This window comes from Pogona vitticeps, chromosome 1 (genome assembly GCF_051106095.1).
Source record: "Pogona vitticeps strain Pit_001003342236 chromosome 1, PviZW2.1, whole genome shotgun sequence".
In the NCBI taxonomy this organism is placed as follows: domain Eukaryota; kingdom Metazoa; phylum Chordata; class Lepidosauria; order Squamata; family Agamidae; genus Pogona; species Pogona vitticeps.
This window is the reverse complement of record NC_135783.1, coordinates 245,333,047-245,348,758: the sequence shown is the minus strand read 5'-3', so window position 1 is coordinate 245,348,758 and position 15,712 is coordinate 245,333,047. Positions and strand designations below refer to the sequence as shown.

The following is a 15,712-nucleotide window of genomic DNA, read 5'->3' as shown; positions in this document are numbered from 1 at the left end:
ATTTTCACCATAAAATTGTCTGGTTTCAGTATCTCTGCCTCCTTAAGATTTTTGTCATAATGCTTTTTAATTTTGGAAGCTGCATGGGTCACTGGATAACTCTCTACTGCATTCATATTACCTGGTGTCATGTCTAATACAGACGATTCTAAAGTCTGTACAACTTCATTTAAGTTTTGTTTGGCATCTACTGTCCCCTCTTTCGTCCCTTTCATCAGATCTTCTATTTTGCTAAGACCTGCATTCACTTGCTGGAACCCTGTTAATATTAGCCTTTGTATATTAATCTGCCATTCCTTTTCTATTTCTTGCACCACTATTCCAGAACTTTGGGATTGAACAGACCAAGTCTCCATTTGTTCTTTTGAATTTTTGGGGTCCATCTCAGGTTGTGGGGTTTGTATAAATACCACAATAATCACTCCCTAGAAATCCTTCCACAGTTTCCACAATTTTATCAACAATTCAAACCCCTCATCATAAACCTCCCCTTAGATCTCCCTCCAGTCTTTGTCCAAATATTGTAGTATAAAAATCAACTTTTAGCCCAGCAAATACAATATCAATTAGAACCGTGACGCAGTTATTTCTTCTTCTCCTGAGTTCAGCAAGCTTCTATTATTAGACTCACACGCGGTCACAAACAAAACAACAGTCACAGAGTCTCAAACTGTCCAGTAGATTGTCCTTGGAGCTCGTCTTGTGATCTTCATTAACCCCTTAATGCTCCTTAGTCCAGTCGGCCACGTCAGCTCCTTCTCCCGAAAACCACCAGATTCTATTATTTATAGTTCACAAAGTCCAGAGAAGGCAAAGAGTAACGTATCCCAGCCACACTGCATCCACCAAAGTCTCTTAAATCCAGTCAGACGGTGTTGCTGTCTGGGATTCTTCTCCAGAAACATAAGATTTATTTTTCCATCTCAGACTCTCGGCTTTAGAATCAGCCTGGTGTTTTAATAGTTCACTTGGAGAAGCTTAGTTTCGCTTTTGAGTCAGACTGATAAGATAAACCCGCCGCTGCATTTATTCTTTCAGCCAAATATTTTCATTCTTATTTCAGCTTAATGAGGCTGTTTCATAAATCCGAGGCTTCGGCTTACTTACTTGTTATATATTATTAGTTTATATTGATTGCTCTCCTCTCCCCCGGTAAAGGGTTCCTCGCGGCTCAGTGCCAAAAAATGGCGCCCGCTCCAGTCCGTGCACGGTGATTTCTTCAGAAGAAAAAAGTCCGGGTCTGCCTCCCTTTCTTCTCCTTCTGCTGCTCACCATCTGCTTCAGAGAGACTTCTTCTAGACTCTCCTTTGATCCCCATTCCAAAAGGGGATCCCGGACCGGAGGGTTCCAACTTTTTCCAGAGAGCTCCTCTCTGGAGTTGCTGGCAGCACCGCAACAAAGCCCCGCCTCCTAATGTGAAATGTTTTACAAGGTATCTGGAATTTTTAGATAATCTTGGGGAGGGGGCAGAGCTATAAACTATAAACAGGAATTTTTAAATGTCTGTGTTTCCTCCCCTGTATGATTGGTCTAAAGACTGTAACAATAAACTGTACAGCACTGTATACTAAGATCATAACCACTGGTCCCATCACCTCCTGGGAAATAGAAGGGGAAGATATGGAGGCAGTGACAGATTTTACTTTCTTGGGCTCTATGATCACTGCAGATGGAGACAGCACCCCCGAAATTAAAAGATGCCTGCTTCTTGGGAGGAAAGCAATGACAAACCTAGACAGCATCCTAAAAAGCAGAGACATCACCTTGCCAACAAAAGTCCGCATAGTCAATGCTATGGTTTTTCCTGTAGTGATGTATGGAAGTGGGAGCTGGACCATTAAGAAAGCTGGCCGCTGAAGAATTGATGCCTTTGAATTGTGGTGCTGGAGGAGGCTCTTGAGAGTCCCCTGGACTACAAGTAGAACAAACCTATCCATTCTAAAGGAAATTAAACCTGAGTGCTCACTGGAAGGACAGATCCTGAAGCTGAAGCTCCAGTACTTTGGCCATCTCATGAGAAGAGTAGACTCCTTGGAAAAGACCCTGATGTTAGGAAAGTGTGATGGCAAGAGGAGAAGGGGACGACAGAGGATGAGATGGCTGGACAGTGTCACCGAAGTGACCAACATGAATTTGACCCAACTCCGGGAGGCAGTGGAAGACAGGAGGGCCTGGCGTGCTCTGGTCCATGGGGTCACGAAGAGTTGAACATGACTAAATGACTAAACGATGACTGTATACTTGTAGTATCTCTAAGAGGAAGCTCTATTCCATTCACTTCTATAGCCTTGGGGATCTCTTACTGAAGCATTTTGAGAATACCTTGTGCCAAGGGGGAAACATGCATCATAAGGGGAAATGTCGCAACAAGTATGAAATAGGTGCACTTGAAAGAGAGAAAGAGAGAAAGAGAGAAAGAGAGAAAGAGAGAAAGAAAGAAAGAAAGAACAATATCATGCCTTGTCTTATCAGAAATCACTCAGGGTTTATGTGGCAGAGGTTCAGGATTCTGAAATACAATGGGGTCTTCCCAAAACACAGGAGTTCTAACTGAATCTGGGTCTCCATTTCTTATTTTCCTTTTCTGCAGAAGGTTTCACAATCACCAAAAATATCTCATTGCTCTCATTGTAAACCACTCTGGGTGGTTTACAGCATAATAAAGCATAATAAAGCAATAACACAAAAAAAACCCAAACATAATGCATGGGTGATCATGGAACAAAGGAAGGCTAATTGCCTTAGAGAAAGAACAAAGGAGTCGACAATAGATGTCCAAGCCAGTGAAGCCTACAGGCAATGCCCTGAGAGCTCTTTTATTTACTTAGCATGATTACATAGTATGTTGTTAGAATTCTAGTTACCTAATCATAACCAGATTTGGCTGAAATAACCCTTTGATATGCTCTACCTCTAAGCGAAAGGGCAGAATAAGGGGTTACCCCGCCTCCTGGCAGCTGCCCCTTCCTGCTAGGAGTGTATGCACGTCACTGGAACAGAATGCAGCTACAACCTTCAAGCAGAAGTTTCCTACAAGAGTGGTTATGCAAAAATCAAAATCAAAATTACAATATACAATCACTAATAACCAAAACAACATCAACATAAATATCATGGTTTTTGGTCTCATTTGCCACTTATTTCAAGAAAGTATTTGTACATGTCTTCTACTATCAGTGTTGTCACCTGGTCAAGGGGGGAAAAAAGGCCGGTGTGAAGGAAATCAAGGAACGGTCTGATGGAAATGGCTCCTCAGGAACAGAGCTGAGAGACTGACTAGTGTTGTCCTTTATGATGCTGATGGTCATTTGATGTTTTTACTATGGTTGAGAATCATGTGTATTAATCAGAACAGACTCTTGACTTCCTTGTCATCACTCTCCCTTAGAGTCAGATCACACATTAAGGGAAAAGCATGTTTCCACCTCTTACGCTATTTCCCCCCCATGTAATATACCTTTTTCAGTCCAGCATGTCTGAGACTATCTCAGTGCACTATCTCCCACTTGACCCATTACAAAGCAGAACCAAGCTAATTTTCCATATGCAAGTTGAGGAAAGCTTGTATTTTAAATGGATTTTTTTTCCAGATTGTGCCTCCTACTTACCCTCTATTACATTGTTCTAGGAGAATTCCTCTTCAGTTCCCTAACCTTGTCCAAATTATGCCCAGGATGAAGACAAAGTGGAATCAGTGCTTCAGTCAATCACTCTTTCCATGTTGAACCCTCTCATGGACATCATGGAGAACAAAGTGAGGGATGCCTTCAAGAAAGCAAAAACCATTTCCATAACATATGGCAGAGAGAAGCCACTTCCTCAGGTGGCAACTACTAGGCCCTGGGAGTCGTGATGAAATATTAGAGATCATAGATGTGTGTGCCATTTAACCCATCCAGCCAGTGCTGTCTAAGTAAGAATCATCTACCTGTCGGTAGATGGAACTGGACAGGGTGCCACATTGCCCTTTGCCTCAAGCAGCAAAACATCTTGTGCTGACCGTTTTCAGATCTGCTTTCAGTTACGAATTTCTGTGAAATTTATTGTTGGTTCAAGTTGTACAAGGTCTCCACTTCCACTTACATAACAGAGTATTCTCCAGTGACATGGGGTAGCATCTGTGTGCTACAGAGACAGACAGAATTTCGATGAATGCCTGCCATGGAGGTCATCCAAAATGAACAGAATTCTAAGCTTTATTTTTATTTGACGATAAGTGGACTTATCAAGAGGATAGCAAAAGTGGAACAGGAGAAGTCTGGGGAATTTTTGTCAGCATGGAACAGCTCTCTGGTTTTAAGATGATGGTGATGATGATATATGCCCAGAATATGAAATCTCAGAGTCAAATATGAAAATTTAAACAGATGGTTTATTAGAATGTATACTGGCCTTTATCTCAGTCACCATATTTTACTTTCTCTGTGTAGGGCAGTATATCTCACTGCCACAAATCAAAGCTAATGCCTGGCTACTACAGTAATTACAATATTTTATTAGTAAAAAGGCCACTAATCCATCTTCTTTTTCTCTTGTTGTCAGTGGTATTTTCAAATTGATATTCTATTGCATTTTAATGTTAAATAGTATCATATTGTTGTCATGGTAAAGTATTTTTCTAAAATTATAAACTACGGATTTGTTCTGTTTTGTTTACAAAACACAGATTCCTTTCCTTTGAGATGACAATAAAACAAGTAGAAGAGATACAACAGTTGGGAGTATTGTAACTCCCACAATCCCCCAGCCAGTGTGTTCAGTTTCTATGCTGGCTGGGAAATTCATGGTATTGTTATCTACAAAACGAAACTTGTCAAAGCTTTGTGCTAACATTAAGACATGTACACGGCTTAAACCAAAGGAAACATCTGTGCTTCAGGTCATTTTTCCCAAACATTTTTAATGATCTAAAGAATCCCTGTTATTTTCTAAAGGGACTCTGGAGTGTTGATATTTCCTGCAATTTAGCTTTGTCCTGCTTATCCTCTTCCCTGTAATCTGCAGTTTCCTACCCTACTGTTTCTTTTCTGTATATGTCTTACAAGTACTGTGTTCCTCTGCTGGCATCTAGTTAGTTGTTTTTGTGATCAAGAGCTATTAATAGATGAGAGATCCTTCATGAATGGAGGAAATAGCCTTTGAATTCCTGTTTCTGGGAGAAAGATAGAGCCAAGGGAGTTTTATTGTCTCTGATCCCAACTTTATATTGTCCTGATAGGCTTCTGTTGACTCCTGCTGGAAATAGGTTCCTAATTAGATGACTTGTTCATTATTCACTGATTATTTATTTGCTATATTTTGTGGGGGATCCCTTCTCCTACTTGTCCTACATGGTCATGAGCTATCTATCTTGTATTTATAAAAAATTTATACCTTGCAGTTCCCTCACTTGGGACTCCCCTGCTTTCTAAGTGCTGCTAGAACATTATTTCTTAAAAAGTTCAACCAAGCAGAAGAAAACAATAGGTTGTAAGGGGTGAATTATTTTCGAACAAATTGCTAGCAGTGCTGCTTGGCTCCAAGGAACTGAATAGACTATTGACAGTAATCAGGCAGAGCAGTCCTTTCAGCTCTCTTGCCCATCCTGTCCTGATATGAACGTCCCTGAGGAACACATCCAGATTGCAGATGTAATCAGCATGGACAGGGCCAGAGTTGCAGATGTGCAAAAGATCCAAGAGAGAGAGGTCAGAAGACTGTCCCATGTCCAGTTAGAATGATGCAAACCATTGGACTGGGGTGATGGAGGGGTCAGTAGGATTGGAGGCTAATGGGATAGTAGAATGGGGCCTATCAGGGCTGAAAGGGGATGCTTAGCCCTCCCCTGTTTACACAAAGCATTAACCAACCTCTGCATCTGGGCTTTTTCCTACTCAGTGTTACAGTTTGCAAAGTTCAAACCTTTAAATGGCGGTTTCAAAATTTCCATGGTTGGTTGCGAATTGTTCTTTCCAGGTTTACATTTTTCAAAAAACTTTTTTTTCGTACTGTAGCACTTTAAAATTGTGCACCATTTTGGATCTGCTTTATTAAGTAAACATGGGATATACATATTTAGAAACTATTGAAAGGATAAGGGCCATTTTGCCTTGGCCAAACGCACAGAAAAGTCTCAGTGTTAGTATTATATAAATACTGGATAAAAACCTACTTTGGAATGGGAAATGATTAGCAACATGAGGTCTGCTAAAATAATTGCAGCAATGTGTCACGTTCCTGGGGGTTACAATAGCCGAAGTCCGATAAACCAGTCCAGGGTCAGAGATATCAAGAATGCAAAGCCAAAGTCCAGAAACCAACTCACAGAATGAAGTCCAGTGTCAAAGTCCAGAGTCTGATACACAGTGTAGCCCAGAGTCAGAGTCCGAAGTCCAATACCGGTGTAGTTCAAGGGCAGAGTTCAGGATCAGGAACACGATACAAGAAACGTGGATGCAAGCCAAGGTTTTGACTCCTTGCTTCCACGAAGTTTCTGGCTTCACTGGAAGCTGTTTTATAATGAAACAGCTCCTTGAGCTGCTGGAAAGCTTTCTATCCTGCTAATACTCAGGACTAGATGAACGTAGGTCTCTGTGGAAAGCCTCTGAGCGATCCTCTGATCTTCTTGTCCTGAGACTTTCCCGAAGCCTGCCCCGAAGCCTGTCTGCTGTGGAGGGAGAATCTGGAGGCGGTTCAGGTGTTTCTGATCTCTCCACATTCTCTTCAGCCACAGTTAACCCTTCTGGGTCCAGGTCTTCGGAAGCACTCATGACACAATGTTGTCTTTAAAATAATGGCAAAAGGACTGTGGGGAGAATAGACTGGTCGATTAGGTTATTTTGTCTGGCTTGGCTTTTGGCAGGTACATCCTCGTGGACCACTTCCTACTTAGATCAATCCCCTTTCTTTAAAGAATAATTTATTACTTCTTAATTTTAAAGAAGAGGGGGGAGGGACATCGTTTTCTGTGGATTTGGCTGTGGGCAGTTTCTTGACAGGGCCTTGTTTTTCTGTTTCTGTTTTTAAAGCAATGTAGTGCCTCAGCAATATTCTAGCATAGAATTTAACTTCTTCCCCTCCACTGAAGAGCAGGAGAAGTATTCAATTTGCCAACATCTCGAAGTGGCTTGCTTATTGAGTCACTTCATGATATTGGAAAGAGCCAGACCAATTAGGGTTGTTTGAACTATGATATGCCATTTGGATGCAAAGATCACAACAAATCTCATAATGCACCTCCACTTGACCCCAAATTTTAATTTAGCCCACCCCAGCCTGCTTCACAAGAGTGAATGCAGACAAGCCCTAACCACCATACATTCCCAACAGGTGAACCTCTTGTGCTCTGTTTTCTGTTTTGGAACCTATTAGCCCTGAAGGAGATGTTATTTCAGGAACTGGGACATTGGATAATGTGCAGTATATAATCATTTCAGTCCTGAAGCCATGTTCCAATTTTATTGGTCAAGCCTGCAAAAGTATTTTGACTACCCATAAGCCTTCCTGTGTTGCTTCTTCTGGCAGCTTTGGCAATAAAGGAACAAGATAAACCAGCAAACCCTGGAGTCTTCCTCTTCTTCTGCGATCCAGCCTCTTGTATGGTGTTGCCATATGAATATCTGCAACAGTAAAAGAAAAGAGTTAGCATAATGACAGAAAGAAATCGCTCTTTTAACATCAGTGAAATCAGTGGGGCCCAGGTGTGAATAAACCAGCAACAAAAGTTAGGACTATTGGACTATCTCACGGTCTTAAGTGTGTACTGTAAGACCACCGCTGAGGCTTTAAAAAAAAGAAAGAGAAAAGTTAGGCCGAAAATACTGCAGGGCTTTTCAACTTTTCTGTGCCTTGCTTCCTGACCAAACAGATGGCTAATTTATGATCACATCAGGTCAGATTAATTCTCTTATTTTTCCTTCGTTGCATGTATGTGTTCATTCAATGCATATTAAATGGATATGTGAACAGTGTATGTATAAAATAACGAAACAGAGCAACAACCCACTGATCTGTGAATTCATTCAGTTACTTAAGTAACTTCTCTGCTTCTTTGTCTCTGAGACATTCATGTACTGATAAACAGCAAAATGTATCCTGTACTTTATACCTTATGCAGATTGCCATGCTGAGTGCTGTTGGATGTATATAGGGAACAATTTTACACATAGGCCTCTGCATCCTTTTGCAAATGTTTTCATATAAGAATGAGCGAAGAATCCCACCTGCACACCAACAGACCTTCATGCATATAGTACAGACTGAATTAAAGTGGAATGGATTCAGAGCTGGGAAAAATATTTTTTAAAATTGCATTTCCCACAGTCTCCAGTGGCCAGGCTAGCTCTCTCTCTCCCTCTCTCTCCCCCCTCTCTCTCTGAGCCTGTTCACACAGCCAGAAAACCTGGGATTTGACCTGTGTTAAAAACCATGCTGAGATTCACATTCACACAATAAATTCAAACGTGTGTATTTATTTTCCTCTGACTCGCATTTTCTTAGGAAGTGAGTTAAAATAAATGGCTACCAGAGAGTCATTGGTTTTTAGCATGCTGTCTTCTTAACCACCTTAAGCCCATTGTGAACCACAGAGCCAGGAAAATTTAAGTTACTCATAGGAATTCAGGAACCGACTCAAAAGCCACATGACTTGAGTCAGCTAACATATTTTGGGTTTTTTTAAAAAAATATAGACTCTCTCTCTCTCTCTCTCTCTCTCTCTCTCTCACACACACACACACACACACACACACACACACACACACACACACACACACTTACTTCTACACACACATATATATGTCTGTATATGTGTGCAGACAGATGCATAAATAACAGGTAGGTCCACACTCTGTGGTGATCCAGGAGAGTACATGAGGAAGCAGAAAATTGTGTACATACTTATGAGAGACAGAAGCTATTTGCTACTCCCCTCCACTCTTCAGAAATCACATTCATTGTTTAGAATAATACATTTTCAGATTCATTTATCATGGATACACAACACATTGATGCCACACAGTGCTAAGATACATCTTTTTGTGGAAAGAAGCTCTCTAGATCCACCTTTCCTCCACAGGATCTTGAAAAAGCCTGCTTGACTTGATAGTAGCCAGTAGTTTACTCAGGTAACTGAGTATTGGAGCATATAGTTTTCTCTCTATTAATCATTAGAAATTTCCTTCATTAAACATTATGTATAAATCCAAAGATGCCCACAGATCTTGTTATGTGTTATGTGCCATCAAGTTCCTTCCAACTTATTGCAACGCTATGAATTGATGACCTTCAGAAGGTCCTGTCATTAACAACACTACTTAGGTCTCGCAGGTGATTGCATTTGTCACCCAGCAAGGTGCCAACTTTACATTCTTAGCTCTAATGCCACATGGATCATCTTTTTCTAGGGGGAAATAGGAGCTGGATGAACAACTGCCCATTGAAGGCTGCTCAGGTAATTCCTATAACCGAAAGAGTCAGGGATAAACTTGATTCCCTCTCTAGCAGAAGATACACACTGCTCAACCATATTTCCTGCATTTGTAACCCTTCTTTTAACTGAATTAGAAGTGTATAAATATTCAAAAGTATATAATAATGTTTACAAATATATTTTAGAATATATAATCAGCATAAGGATTAACTCACCTATGTAAAATGTTAGTAAAATTGTAGAAATAGGCACATGATTATAATAGCCCTGGACTTCATAATGAGCTTTGTTTTATTATATTTGCAGACTGCTGAGAAAAGGGAAAAAGAACCTTTTTGATTTATAAGCTTAAGGAAGAAAAGTGGGAAAAAATACTGATAGTTCGTTCGTTAGGCATCCTTCAGTCTCGAAAGACTATGGTAACGTGCTCTGTATGGAGGACTTGGAACAGCGCCTAGTGTGGCTGAGAAGACCAATTCGAGAGTGACAATCTCTTCCACACTGAAGACAAATCCAATCTGTCCCCTGTCTGGCTCCCTGGTTTTGTTGCTTTTGTGACTTCCTCTTTGCCTCGGCCTGTTGGGCAAGGGTCTCTTCAAATTGGGAGAGGCCGTGATGCAGTGCCTGCCTACAGGCTGAACGCTCAGATGTCAGGGTTTCCCATCTGTTGAGGTCTATTCCTAAGGCCTTCAGATCTCTGATAGTAAATTATCCATTACTAAGAAAGAACTCAGGAGATTTTTGGTTATTACTTCTGAGAATTTGAGACAATCTGCACTTGTTCATCATACAGATCATAAGTTCCTGGGACTTGCCAATCAGCCAGAACTAAAGATTGCCATTTTCACATTGTTGTTGCTCATCTATGCTATCACTGTGTTGGGCAACCTAGGATTGGTTTTGCTAATCAGAATAAACCTTCAGCTTCATACTCCGATGTACTTTTTCCTTGGTAGTTTGGCTGTTCTGGATTTTTGCTACTCTTCCAACATCACTCCCCAAACTTTGGAAAATTTCCTGTCAGAAAAGAAAACCATTTCCTTTCAGGGGTACTTCATCCAGATGCATTTCTTCATTGCTCTGGCAAGCACAGAGTGTCTCCTTTTGGGGCTGATGGGATATGACCACTATGTGGCCATCTGTAGCCCTTTACTGTACATCGCCATCATGTCCCAGAGCTGATGCATCAAGATGGCAGGTGGAGCATTCACAGCTGGCTTCTTGAACTCAGTTATTCATACTACTTTGATAAGCACTTTGTCTTTTTGCCAGTCCAATGAAATCAACCATTTCTTTTGAGACATCCCCCCACTTCTCAAGCTCTCGTGTTCTGATATGTTTGTAACAGAAACACTTGTTTTCATTTGCGCTGGAACTACCATACTGGGTTCTCTATTGGTAGTACTAACCTCTTACACTTACATCCTCTCAACAGTGCTGAAGATGAACTCAGCCAAAAGCCGCCAAAAATGTATCTCCCACTTAATGGTTGTGATCTTATTCTATGGAACTGGCCTGTTTGTATATTTACAACCTAGTTCTAACTATGCAGAGTCTCTGAATATAACTGCATCTCTGTTTTACACTTTTATTACCCCAATGCTTAACCCCATAATTTATAGCCTGAGGAACAAAGAAGTGAAAGCAGCATTGAGGAGACTAATATATAAAACAATTTTTTCACAAACATAATATAATCCTATATTTGTATTTTTTAAAAAAACATGTATATCTGTAGGTATCCATATATCAGGCCCCTAGTAGTAGTAGGCATCCTTCAGTCTCGAGAAACTATGGAAACATGCTCTGAATAGAGGTCTTGGAACAATGTCTAGTGTGGCTGAGAAGGCCAATTCAGGAGTGACAATTCCTTCCACACTGAGGACAAATACAATCTGTCCTGTCCAACTCCCTGATTTTGCTGGTTTCAGGACTGTGTTTGTTTTGTGTGTGTGTCAGCCTGCTAAACAAGGGTCTCTTCAAAATGGGAGAGGCCATGATGCACTGCCTGCCTCCAGGCTGAATGCTCAAATGTCAGGGTTTCCCATCTGTTGAGGTCCATTCCTAAGGCCTTCAGATCCCGCTTGCAGATATCCTTGTATCGCAGCTGTGGTCTCCCTCTGGGGCACTTTCCCTGCACTAATTCTCCATACAGGAGAGCTTTTGGAATCCTACCATCAGCCATTCTCATGACATGCCCAAGCCAACGTAGACGTCACTGTTTCAGTAATGTATTGTAATGGTAATATGGGTCTTGTTACTCTGAAGGATTGAAGTTAGGCAGTCTAGCTCAGCTACATTGCTTTCTTTCTGTTGTTAACAAAGCTTCATCCAGGGGTGGCTCACAGAATGGGAGGGGGCACCCAAAATGTGGGTGGAGCCTTCCTGTCCCAGTCCTGAAATGTTCCCATAGCCCATATTATATACAAAGGGAGAGGGACTAAAACAAATTGTGTGGCATGGGCCCATAGATCTTTGAAGTTTTTTTTTAAAAAAATGAATGAGGAACAACTGGCTTTGATTTGGAGAAAACAAGTTAAAACACTCATTCTCTAAAAGGTTCCAATGCATGAGCAGAAATCTCATTATCATTATTGAATAAACTCATCAAATTAATTGCTGAATGATGAGACTTATGTAAATCCTATTGATTCGTGGAATTTCTTCTAACTGGAACCGTTAGTTGGACTCAGGCTTTATTCATTACAAACTGCTGCAATCAGAACCTCTCGTGCACATATTTGGGACAAAAAAAGAGGGAGACGCAGGAACAACACACAGCTCCTTAGCTTAGGGAAGAACGGACAGACCTCTCTAATGAAAAACAAAGATGCAGAGGTAGGAGGAGGTCTTGCTTAATGCACAAAATAGGAAACTGGTGCAAGGAAAACAGCTAAAGTAAGGACTGGAGACAACTATGGGAGCTTTAAGTGTTGGTAAGACAATGGACCATAAAGGCAGATGTGAAGAAATGTATGAGGAAAAGAAAAGAGTTACAGCCAGGGAATGGCTGTTTTGGAGTGATGAGAAGCCAGACTGGGGCTTTTCCAGATGTGTGTCCAAAAGTTAGAGGGTTGAGGAGAGGACATCATTTGCCCTGACTCAAGAAAAACCCAGTTGGAAATGGGGCTTTGACATTCCACTGAAAAAAAAATGGAGGTGGAGTTATCCCAAGTTCTTGCTGCCTGTTTGTTGCTAACACAACATTTTGTCTATGACGGAGATATTGTGGAGAGGCTGAACCATGATTAGGCATGTGGGAGCCAAAATATTTCTCTTAAAATTGATTTGGAAGAAGAGCCTTGGCAACTGGATTTCACTTCAAAGAACAGAGTTCATGAGAGCCAAGGATTCAAAGGGAAAAGATCACACAAGCTGAAGTCTTTAGTAGCCAATTTTGTGCTACCTAGGAGGCCTTTTAGTTGCCCAAAAGGGCTGAAACTTTTCTGGGCTCAGAGGACAGCAATCTGTGTGCAAGCAAGCTTACTTTAGTTTATGATTGATCTTGGGCTTCATATTGAGCAGCATCCCTAGAGCAGACAGGCGCTTGACCAGCAGAAGAAGGTTTCTGTTCCCTCTCTGTATGGGGTTATATAGGGGGTTTCAAGCAAGGGAAAGGGGAAAGAATCTGGCTTTAAGGAACAGCACTAGAGCAGAATTTAAAAAAAAATGTGTCAGAAAGGTTCATCAGAAACAATGTGACTGGCTTTTAGATCTGTAGATTGAGCATACTGAGGAAACGAATAGGATAAACAAGCTGATGGCTAAGCTGCTGCCAAGTTATAATTTCTTGAGCAAAGACACTGGAAGTGTAGCTCCAGGGGAAGACTTGACAGTGAATCAGGTTGAAGAGAACAAAGGGCCATTTGCAACCAATGAATGCAACCAATATATGCCGTTTTTCTCTTGGAATGGGGGCTCAAGGTAGCTTGCGATACAATTAAAAACAAGAGGAAATTAAACTACAATCAAATAGAACTAAATTATCATGTTATTATCATGTAAAGTTTAAAAACTTCAAATTCACATAATTAAAATACTAATCATAGTAACTTCATATTGGCAGTTTGTCTGCAGTATTTTTGACATGTGAAGTCTCTAAACATTCTTCAATGACAGGCCAATATTGAGCATATTACAGCAATCCAGCTTGGATGTTACAAAGACTTGTGTCAGCCAAGGAAGACATTTCCTGGAATAAATAAAATTGGCACACCATCTCTAAGTGTACAGATGCACTCCTGGCCACCAAGAAGAGCTGAACATCCAAGCTCACGAATGTTTCCAAGAGCACATCAAAACTGCAAATCTGATTCCCGCCCCCACCCGGGGAGGTGCAGCTGTATGCAGTATAGGCTAAACCCCTATTCCCTGAGCAGTCGGTTGACTAAGAGCACCTCTGCCTTGCCTGTACTGACTTTCAAGTAGTTCTCCTTCATCCAGTAACACATCCAGTCTAGTTTCGGCAATGGATGGATGTAGAAATCAATGGACTTAGAACTGAAACAGCTTCCTTAGATGTAAATGGAAAGGAGAGATAGAGTTAGGTGTCACCGGCGTATCAGTGGCACGAAACTCCAGAACCCCAGATAGCCTCTCCCAGAAATTGGGGTATATACTAAATATAAAAGAGGAAAAGGCAGAACCCCAAGGGATACCATAGTCTAATGGCCAAGATGTGAAACAGGAGTCTACAGCATCATCTTTTGAGATCAACTCTTCAGGAAGGATTGGAGTCTCAAAAAAAAATAGCTACCACCAAGTTCCATGGCACAGACGTGACCCAGAATGATGCCATTGCTGATGGTATTGAAAGCTATTGAGAAGTCCAGCAGAATTAACAGGGACATGTTTTCCCTGTCCAGTTCCTAGCATAGGTCATCCACCAAGCTGATCAAAGTTGTTTCTATCCCAAACCCTAGTCAGAAGCCCAACTGAAATGTATTTAGTTAATTCCATTTCATCCAGGATACTCTTGAGTTGATGGTTCACTGCATGTCCATGCACCTTGCACAAGAACACTGGAATCTCCCAGTAGGTACCCAGCATTGGGGGGGAGGAGGTGAGTTACTCTTTAGAACTACAGGTGCCATGTTGCATAGTCATGGTGGACTGGGATCTTTGGAGATGTAATTCAAAAAGTACATTTTCCAAGCTCTGTATTTTTTACAGCTGGGAAATACTATCTCTATTGTGATGTTCAATTTATTGGCAACTGTGCCAATGAGTTTTCTTCCTCCTCCCCACTAATTTTCTTTCTAACTTTACCTGCTCTGATGGTTTTCCAGTTCTTATCAATCTGTAAGACAAGTTCGGTTTAAACTGTTTACACCACAACAGTGTGGATCTTGACTAGTTTCACTCAGAATCAGGGAGAAAATGCTGCGCATCTTCAAAGGAACCACCAATCCATCACAACGTTTGGGGCAAAAGCTGTCTGCTGGATTGCACTAGTTTGTTTCATCTTCAAACAAGGCATCCATCGAACACTATACAGATTTTTCTATAGGAACAGAGATGTAGAAAAGGGATCTCTTTTGTCAGGTGAGCTTGATAAGATGAGTACTTCATTCTGAAGCTCTCTAACCTTGAAGATGAGACCACTCTGGGAACTAAGAATTGTCTTGATATGTAAGTGGTCCATTGGTCCAGATAGGCGGGGTACAAATCAAATCAAATCAAATCAAATCAAATCAAATCAAATCAAATAAATAAATAAATAAATAAATAAATAAATAAATAAATAAAGATGATGATGATGATGATGATGATGATGATGATGATGATGATAATAATAATAATAATAATAATAATAATAATAATAATAATAATAATAATAATAATAATAATAATAATAATAATAATAATAATAATAATAATAATAATAATAATATGCTCTGGCTTGCTCTGGCCAGATATTGATCTGACAAGGATAATGGACTTGATCTGCTGAGTACCTCAGGTCAGGGCATTAAGGCAGCCTTTGAAGTGAGGAGAGCATGTCCACAGCTGGGCTGGAATGGTGATGTCTACATCCAGCACTGAACTGGAATTGGCGAATAGTGAAGGACAGAAACACTCTGATTTTCTTTGGGGATTTGGCAGGTTGTGTGCAATGAGACACATGTAATGTAAACAGCAATCTGTCACTGTTGGAAGTAGCCCTCTCTTGGAGCTATGTTCCATCCCTTGCAATTCTGAATAATACTTTTGTAATTGGGGGTAATCCAGAATCCTTCGCAGTCTCCTGATATTTCTAACAACATGGAAATAAGATGAACGGCTGACTTTTTATTCCTTAGA

At 40.8% G+C, this 15,712-nt stretch overlaps 1 pseudogene; it reads left to right on the top strand.

The window, feature by feature from the left end:
- Window positions 1-8,089: 8,089 nt before the first annotated feature.
- Window positions 8,090-11,101, top strand: LOC110078298 (olfactory receptor 5F1-like; annotated as a pseudogene).
- The last annotated feature ends 4,611 nt before the right edge of the window (window positions 11,102-15,712 follow it).